The sequence below is a fragment of the Esox lucius genome, chromosome 9, assembly GCF_011004845.1.
Source record: "Esox lucius isolate fEsoLuc1 chromosome 9, fEsoLuc1.pri, whole genome shotgun sequence".
In the NCBI taxonomy this organism is placed as follows: domain Eukaryota; kingdom Metazoa; phylum Chordata; class Actinopteri; order Esociformes; family Esocidae; genus Esox; species Esox lucius.
In genome coordinates, this window is record NC_047577.1 from 10,400,243 (window position 1) to 10,410,370 (window position 10,128).

General features: G+C 44.9%; 1 protein-coding gene across 3 annotated transcripts in view; it reads right to left on the bottom strand.

Annotated features, from left to right (window-relative positions):
- The window catches only part of vasna (vasorin a), a 27,341-nt gene extending 19,245 nt beyond the window's left edge, over positions 1-8,096 (bottom strand). For 2 of the 3 annotated variants that reach the window (XM_020049877.2, XM_010872730.3), the window contains exon 1: positions 3,088-3,306. The gene's annotated coding sequence lies outside the window, so the exon portion shown is untranslated. Of the gene's footprint in view, positions 1-3,087; positions 3,307-8,058 lie in introns of those variants that run through there. The other variant, XM_010872731.3, reaches the window with a different exon arrangement.
- Positions 8,097-10,128: the final 2,032 nt, after the last annotated feature.

Sequence of the window (10,128 nt, forward strand, 5' to 3'; positions counted from 1 at the left end):
AGGTCGCATCATTAAGTCAGCGCATGTTCTTACTTGTACCGTGATCTGTGTGCCAAATGGGTGACAGGGTGCCATTCGTTTCTTTTAGGGCCCAGTAATAGTCGTGATTCGTCCTTAAATCATTTTTTGTGTGGCCCAGGAGAGGTGCCTCTTAGGAAACTGGTCTGGTTAAGTCACTCGAAAGAACTCATTTCAACCGCTTACGTGCATGCTTGCACACACATGCGCACAAACGCAGTCCTTTTCCCTGCCAAAACTCCTGTGCCCCCCCCCCCCGGCAACACACACACTCACACACACACTCACACACTCCTAAACCCTGGCCCTTCTGCATCGTCAGTTCCCTGAGCTGCTGTGTGTTGTATCTGGCTGCTCTAGCGGCACCTCTCTGACTTCTGACCCCCTAATCTGCCTGCCACCCCTGGGGGGGAGGGGGGAGGGGGAGGATAAAGGAGGTAACAGCTCATTATTGGGGTAGAGGGACATTGTGTAGATGTTTGCTTCTTGGTAGCAGTCTGTTTGCTAGAGAGAGAAAACATCCCAGTGGTTTCCCTACAGCGTGTCCAGACCTGGATATCTACAGGGGGTCTCAGAGCAGTCGAGCCATTTCCAAGGGATACCTGACTGGGCCATAGCTACAGTCGCCATCACTGCAATGCCAGGCCATAACTACTGTCACCGTGACGGCATGACTAGGCCATAGCAACAGTCACCACATAGCAACCCACTCCCCAGCCAGTCTGGACTCTGAGAATCATTGGTTCCCCTCCAATCAAGACATTTAGGCAGATGCTGTTGTACTAACTCCATAGAGCAGAGGTGTCAAAACGGTTCCACAGAGGGCGGAGTGGACGCTGGTTTTTGGTTCTTCCTTTCAATTGGTGCCCAACTGAGACCAAATAGAACCAGGTGAATGAAGATCTTAACTAATTAGTGACGTAATGAACCAATCAAGCGCAGGGTGAAAGTGAAAAACCTGCAGGCACCCGGGCCCTCTGTGGAACCGGTTTGACCACCTCCGCCGTAGAGTGTCAGGTGAAAACTGAGGTTTGTCAAATAAAAATAATTAATGTGGCGGAAATGTGTAGCTAAGGTCTTCAGACACATTCAACATAGACAAGGGTTTCTTTCCTTCTAAAAATGCAATGTGATACTAAGGTGTTGCTTTATGATTAGAAAGTGGTGATTTGAACCACTGAGATTGTTTCTAAGGGCTAAGTGGAGGCAACACTCATTGGACATCTGGTTGATCACACATGGCGACAACTTCACTAAACGCTTCCACATGAACCAGAGCCTGGGGACTGAGAAGGGGCTTCCTGCCTTGGGGGAGTGTGGAGGGGTGAGAGAAAATGGTAGAAAAAAGCAGAGAAATGAAGGAAGGAGGGAAAAGAGCAAGACGGAGTAGTAAGAGACCTGAGGGGAGAGAGACATTCCTTGCTGGTCTCTAACAAGGGGGAAGCCTAAAGAAGCCTGAACATGGATGTCACAGGGAGGGGGGGGGGGGTCACCAGATCACCCCAGGCCACAGCAAAGCCTGACGTGTAACAGAGGTGTGTCCTGCTCCAGATTATGTTGTTGATAACACTAAACCCACGCACAAACACTCTCCTCTCTCTGGGTAATAACTGGTCTAGTCCACTCAGACATATTTGTTGGATTAACACACACACACACACACACACACACACACGGCCACACTTCAACCTAAATCCTCTTCACCTTGTACCTCTGAACTTCCCTCCCGGGGTGATTAACCCTTTGATAGTGGAGCGCTCCTTCAGGGCTCCCCCCTATTTAGTTTGCCTTGGTGGCATGACCCAAATAATTATTATCTGACCCCTGGGATTAGTCCAAGGGGGGGGGGGGTGATTACGCCTTCACCTCAGAGTGGCCCTGGCCAAAGTGTGCGTGTTTGTGCGCGTGCCTGCATCTTACACACTCCTTAATTAAATTGCTGAGACACCGAGTCAGGAATGTTTGCTTTCTCTCCCGAACCCCTCGCGTCCTCCTCGGCCTGTTCTCTACGTCGCTCTTTGCTTTTCCCAGCCTTGCGCTGGCTCCTAGAGTTTGTTTAGGTGCCCCAGAATAGCAGATATTCATTGCGTTGACACGCCGTATTACATCGCCAGTGTAATTAGCATGAGGCCATTCAATACCGTAATTGACAAGTCGGGGAGCATGTTCCTCAAAAGCACCAATGTGCTAATTATACTAATTTTACAATTGAAATAATATGACCTTGCTATTGCTACAGGACAATCCATATTAAATTAAAAACTAAAAAGACAATTAGTCTACATAGCAGCAATTGGGGACCGCTGTTATTTTAGTATCTTTTAAATAAATAGATAAGGTTTAAATACGAATCGCAAAACTGATGACAACCCATTGGTCATAAGATAAACTCTAATCCAGTAGTTCTGACACAAGTAAACGCATGAACACGGGATGAACTAACAGCAACAATACGCGACAATGCTTCGCTCTCCTGGTTATCCTCAAACAACCAATGTTTAATGTCTCTTTAATTTAATCTGGGATCGTGACCTATGCACCATGGTACATATTAACACACTAATATAACAGATCATATCACAATTTCACAATGATCAGTTTTCAAAGTTTTCCGCGATTTGGTTTAGATGGACAAGCCCCTAAAGCAGATGGAACACTGTTGTAGGACAAATGCTACCCATATGACCGCGACCATTCAACGCTCATTGGCCGTTGCAGTTTTAATTAATACTCATGCTTGATGTATATAAAAATACATGAGCAAGCCAGTATTGTGTGCGTGGATACACAACAAACGCACATCTTCAAATGTTTTATAAACAGTGAGCTTTTAGACAAATAGTAACAGGCACTCCGCTTACTGAATGCTGACCAGAGTAATTACTCTCATAACTTCCCCAAGCCATATCTTGCCGGCGGGGTGAACACCGGTCGAGGTGCCCCTCTGGAACTCAGAGCAACCAGAGTGGTCGCGTTATTTCCAAAGTGCATACGCCAATCCATTTGTGTAGCCTATTTCACAGATTCAAAGTTATACCCACAAAGTACATTTGTGCTAAATACACCTACCTGAACAAATGAACCAAAATCCCCCAAAATGCGTTCAGAAACACTCAAATGTCTTCCACTCTGTCGACGTGTCTTGCAGGCAAGTCGAAAGGTTTTCCCCAAATCCCTTAAATAGCAAACACTTGTGATGTGCACACATCAACGACAGGCTATAGACACCCGCTGCAGAACACTTTTCAATGTTGCGGTCCCGAAGTCTGCGAGACTATGCGCCCTGGGTCAGGCGTGTACGATTTAACAATAGCGCATACAATGAATGACGAGGGACTGGAGGCGAAGTGGGAGGTGCGTTCTCCTGTGAGCGCGCACCACTCTCTGTAGCGCGTACACGTTCTACAATCTGGTGTGTACACCTGCAAAAATATAACTTGTAATATCCGACAACATTGTTAATGTATTTATATGTACAGGTTTTTGAACACAGAACAAGTCAACAGACGGCACATAACACTAGTCCAGGTTCATAGCCTTTTTGCAGTAACCTAGCCTTAACACCTAACCCTAAACAGGTAATCCCTAAATTTAAATGTACTTTAACCCCAATTCTAACACTCTGCCAAACTGTAAGCAATTGCCCTCATGGGAACCAGACAAAGAAACCTTGCAAGTAAAATGTGATGTAATATACAGTGTAACAGAACATTTTTACATGACCAAAACTGTATTTACATGTTCCAGTATGTCAATGTTTTATAAATCAAATAGTTTTTGCAACACTTGTTGTGGTCAGAGTAGGCTGAAACTGTATTCTCAGTTTCACATTCCAGTCATGGTGGAGATCTGCTAGTGTCAGTGGCAAATTGCGTGTGTGTGTGTGTGTGTGTGTGTGTGTGAAAGTGACATTTAGACCTTTTAAGAGACCAGAGGTTAGCCCGTGATAAGATATACATAGAAGAAGAGGCCTCCGATCCCGGATAGAGTGGAACCAAGATCATAATACAATGTCATATGGATAGAAGGAGACCGCGGATAGTGTAAAGGGAGGTTATAGTAGTATGATGTCATATGGATAGAAGGAGACCGCGGATAGTGTAAAGGGAGGTTATAGTAGTATGATGTCATATGGATAGAAGTAGACCACGGATAATGTGAAGGGAGGTTATAGTAGTATGATGTCATATGGATAGGTATACCTGAGCACCAGAATATTTAGTATTACTAAGCAATAAGGCAGTACTATACTGTCCCTACATAACAAACCTAAGAGGAGCCAGAATGCTAGCAACAACAGAAAAGCTCACGTACAACTGCTCTTACCCAGACGGCATTCATAATTCAATCCACCTGTTTTATAACACAGTACAACGTAATTTCAGTTCTGACCTGTGACTCATGCAGTGCTTTGGGTTGTTAATTAGTTTTGTCCTGCTTCCACGCCGCTAGGGATAAAATGAACACCCTACAAGTCTCAGCAGGCAGTGCCAACGTATTGACTGCCAAGTGACATTCTCCGACCCATAGGGCTGAACCAGACAAACCATATTATATCAACATTACTCAACTGTATGGAGCAGCCAAACGGTTTTCCTTAAAGCCCTAAATTAACAGGTTTACTAAAGTATTTCCCCTTTATTTGTTATTTAAACTTACCTATCATATAGAATTAAATTATCAGATTGAATTGACCTATATACCATGTATATATTATATGCAGCTCTGGAAAAAATTAAGAGGCCACGGCACCTTTTTTCTTTCCTTTCCAAAAAAAGTCGAGAAGGAAGGTTTTGAGTGAGGAACTGAGAGTTAAAATTAAGAGACCACTGCAAATCGAACGCTTCTGTTCCTCACTCAAAACTTTCCTTTTCAACTCTTTTGGAAAGGAAAGAAAAAGGTGCAGTGGTCTCTTAATTCTTTCCGGAGCTGTATATTCAGGATATAAACATAAATATGCTTTTTTTTTTAAATTGGAAGATGATTTGAAATTACCCCGAAAAATCCTTTATCTGCTAAGGTGCATGCATGCCACATGGCTAAATAGGATATAAACCCCACATTGGACCCACGTCTCATCACCTGGCTTTTGTCACTAATTACCCCACATGCAGGGTGTGCAGGCATGGGCAGAGTTAGGCCCCAGGGCGGGGCTTGAGCCTGTGCCCCTTGCCCCTCCGACAGGCCCCCCCTTCCCCCGTACCGCCGACCGGCACACGTCAGCCGCCTGGGTGGTTCCCATTGGTCACGCTGACATCCGATCCTCTAGACCAGAGGTGTCAAACCGGTTCCACGGAGGGCCGAGTGTCTGCAGGTTTTTGCTCTCTCCTTGTACTTGATTGGTTAATTAGGTCACTGATTGGTTCGTTTCTACCCTCACCTGGTTGTGTAGGTCTGAACTGGGAACCAATTTATAGGAAAAACCAAAAACCTGCAGACACTCGGCCCTCCGTGGAACCGGTTCGACACCTGTGCTCTAGTGCCATAAATGTGCTTGTTGGTTTTATCGTGTAAAAAGGCTTTCCGGCGCTTTGGACGGATGTCTCCCGTGCAAAGCAGTGCAGGAGGAGGTTCACGTTATTGAACGCGCCTGAGCTTCTGTTTCCATGCAAAATGTGTTCACAAGCGGACGTTTTGTAAAACAAAAAAAAAAACATACGTCATGTGTGGTCAGCAAATAATGAGTTATTACATGCATTGTGCACATAGTGTCTAACAATATTAGAATGGGCTTTGCACAGCCTGTCCGACGGAACATCTAGTGAAAATGAACGCAGTGTGAACTAGGAAATATAATTGACCCAAATGGAGTTCCATGCATTTTCAAGTGTGAAGACAGACGAGTGACATACAAGCCCCTTTGTATTGGTGTGTGGCATGTGTGTGCGCAACACAGGAGTAAGGCTGCGGTTTCCCTCACCAGGTATATGTTTGCTGAGTGTGGCCGCTGTTGTGTGTGTGTGTGTGTGTGTGCGTGCCTGTGTTGTGTGTGTGTTTAAGGAATAAAAGGGGAACAGAGTGCGGGAAAGCAAACAAGCAAACTGTTTGGGTTGGATTAGCTCTTGTACGTTCAGGATCTCTAGCCAATAGGACGCTGGTGATGTGAGAGCTGTAGTCCAACCTGGCTGCTTTTCCACAAGCAGAACAAACACATTTTTGATTCTCGTGAGATTAATACGCTAGCGGCAAATGTTGAGATCGACGTGCAAGTGAGTAAACTCTCAGTATTTACTCCCACTGATATCAGAGACAGTTCATCCAAACATCCACACGCCCCTCACCAACCCTTTTACACATACACACACACACAAGCATACACAAACACATGCATACACACACACACACTTTTGTTTTATTAAACTGAACCAAATTATAAATGCAACACTTGTTTTTGCCATAATTTATCATGAGCTGAACTCAAAGGTCTAAAACTTTCTCTATGAACACGAAAGGCTTATTTCTCTCAAATATTGTTCACAAATCTGTCTAAATCTGTGTTAGTGAGCACTTCTCCTTTGCCGAGATAATCCATTCACCTCACAGGTGTGGCATATCAAGATGCTGATAAGACAGCATGATTATTGCACAGGTGTGCCTTAGGCTGGCCACAATAAAAGGCCACTCTAAAATGTGCAGTTCCATCACACAGCACAATGCCATAGATGTCACAGGTTTTGAGGGAGCGTGCAATTGGCATGCTGACTGCAGGAATGTCCACCAGAGCTGTTGCCCGTGGATTGAATGTTCATTTCTCAACCATAAACCGTCTCCAAAGGCGTTTCAGAGAAATTGGCAGTACATCCAACCGACCTCACAACCTGACTGCAGTTCGTTGTCGTAACCGAATTGAGTGGGCAAATGCGCACATTCGATGGTATCTGGCGTTCTCTTCATGGATGAATCCCGGTTTTACAGGGCAGATGTCAGACAGTGTGTATGGCGTTGTGTGGGTGAGCGGTTTGCTGATGTCAACGTTTTGGATCGAGTGGCCCATGGTGGCGGTGGGGTTATGGTATGGGCAGGCATGTACTATGGACAACGAACATAGGTGCATTTTATTGATGGCATTTTGAATGCACAGAGATACCGTGACGAGATCCTGAGGCCCATTGTTGTGCCATTCATCCACGACCATCACCTCATGTTGCAGCATAATGCACGGCTCCATGTTTCAAGGATCTGTACACAATTCCTGGAAGCTGAAAACATCCCAGTTCTTGCATGGCCAGCATACTCACTGGACATGTCACCCATTGAGCATGTTTGGGATGCTCTGGATCGACGTATACGAGAGCGTGTTCCAGGTCCTGCCAATATCCAGCAACTTCGCAGAACCACTGAAGAGGAGCGGACCAACATTCCACAGGCCACAATCAACAACCTGATCAACTCTATGCGAAGGATATGTGTTGCACTGCATGAGGCAAATGGTGGTCACACCAGATACTGACTGGTTTTCGGACACCCTGGACCCCCCCAATACATTGAAACTGCACATTTTAGAGTGGCCTTTTATTGAGAGGCACACCTGTGTAATAATCATGCTGTCCAATCAGCATCTTGATATGCCACACCTGTGAGGTGGATGGATTATCTCGGCAAAGAAGAAGTGCTCACTAACACAGATTTCGATTTGTGAACAATATTTGAGAGAAATAAGCCTTTCGTGTATATAGAGAAAGTCCTTGGTTCTTTGAGTTCAGCTCATGATAAATGGGGGCAAAAACAGAAGTGTTGCGTTTATAATTTTGTTAAGTGTATAATTGAGGACCAAAAACAAATGAATGTAACAAAAATTGTGTTCACGTCACGCCTCATTTCTTCCCGATGCTCCCAGTTACTCCTGGCCACTCCCGTTCCCCTCCACACTTGTCCCTCCTCCCTAGTCACCTCCTTCTAGCTTCTAGGGTCCTTTCATTCCCCCTGTAAGCTGCTCGCTCCGTCTTCCCGACCAGATAATTTCAAGCATAGTTATGTGTGTGGTATAAGACATTGCCTATATATAGCATTGTTCAGGTATAGATAATTAAATGTGATTACCTGTGGGTGACAAGTTCTCTCTCCATATAACCACGCCCTCGGTTTTGTTTCTGTGTAATTCTTTGTCCTGACAATCTCCTCATTCTCACTTCCTGGTTCCGGGCTTCACAATCCCATCTGCCACGCCCCCCCTTCCCCGGAGTACTGATGAGCACCTGTGTTGTTGTGGGTGATCAGGGCCGGTAACACTTCCTGGGGTGGGGTTTTTCAGTTGTGAAGTATTGTTTGTTAATTCAACTTGCTGAGCGTTTAGTCAGTATTATCTTTTGCCTAGATATTCCTCCACCTAGTTGTGACAATGTTTAATCTCTTGCCTTGCGATTTTGTACTGTAGATTTTCACCTTTCTGCCTGCCCTGTGACTTTGGTTTTTTGGATTACATTTTATGTGAATAAATTCAAGGTGCTGCGCCTGACTCCATATACTGTGTCTGGAGAGTCTGGATACTTGGTTACGTTCAGAAGCTTTGCTTCACTGCGTGTAAATAAAAAACGGACAATTGTAGCATCTAGTCTCAAGCTAACTGATCATGCTAACTCAGGGGAAATTCCCTTGGTTGTGTTATCCTTCACCATCTCCTCACTGTTGTCCTGTTCCATCACTTAGAGCTCACAATAATGTAAACTGAGCTAAAGCAAATGTTGGTCTTACTAATGGTTACAGTGTGTAGGAGTCATGTTGGAGTCTGTAGGAGTTATGTAGGATTCTGCAAAAGTCTGTAGGGTGATTTTGGTGTCTAGAAGTCTGTAGGATTCTGTAGGAGTCACATATTACCAAGTGTGCTTCTGTACAAGGTGTGTGGTTCTCAACTGCCCCTCACCAACTTGTGAAGTAGAACATGGCTGCCAGTGAACCATTTCCAGCTTAATTTGCTCTGGAGAGGAGAGAGGGGCAGTCGGCCAGAGGAAGAAATGGTATTCAGACCAGTGATGCTGTTCAGGGGAACCAGTAAACACGCAGAGTTTGAGTTCAGGCCAGACACAGAACAGGAACGGTGTTGGGGGAGTTGTGCGCGTGTGTGGGGGTATGTGAACAAAACGGAGCAGGACCAGAGAATTCCTCCGCCGTTGCTTAATTCGCTTCTCCCTTCACGTCAGTCTCTCTTCGGTTCTTTCTTTCATCGATGTTACCCTTTATCTATCTATCGCTGTCTCTCACTCGCTCTTTCCCACTAACCATCGCACTTTCTCGCTAGCTGTAGCAGTGCTCGTCTGTATTAATAGGGCGAACATGATGATCTCACCACCTGGACCCCATCGCAGCGGAACTGACACATTCTCTCACCACGTGGGCACGGAAGTCAAGTGACACCCATATACAGGCTTGGGCTAATATAGATCTGACATATTTATATAGACAGACTGAAACCACATTCTCTCACTCTCTGTGTGTCTCTTACACACACACACACACACACACACACACACACACACACACATACAAGCTCAGTCTCTAACATAAATTTCCTGCAAATACCAATTTAAAACGCAAAAATAAGTGACAACAACACGTTGTAACTAGAAATGGCTAAGGGCAAGCTGGCTGGGGGGAGGGGGGGGGGGTGTGGAGTCCTTCACTCCCTCGCTTTTTCACTGCCACACACATGTTTTCCAGACAATGTAGAGGAAATTCACCTGGCGAAAGCAACAGAGAAAGAAAACAGGTAAGTGATTCCCACAGGCCTGTGAAAGTGTTGGAGTATGTGAAGAAGGAGAGACAGAGAGAGTAGGAGATGAGGGAGAGAGGATTGGGGATGATTCTTTGGCACCCCTCCCACCAGCATATGACAAATAAAGAGTTGATATCGACACTGAAGAATCTTGGAAAGGATAATGGAAAAAAATATTGCAGAATCTAGATGTGGAAAGCTTTGAGAGAACGACTCAATGTGATTCATAGATGTAATCACTGCCAAATTTTTTCTAACATAGTGAATTATGGGAAAGTAAATCTAAGTACTTCTTTAAGTCCACTTTGATATTCCAAATTTTTGGGGGAGATTATTGACAATATGAAACTAAATTAAATCAATTTCAAACACACTTTAGATTTTATGCTGCCATATTATTG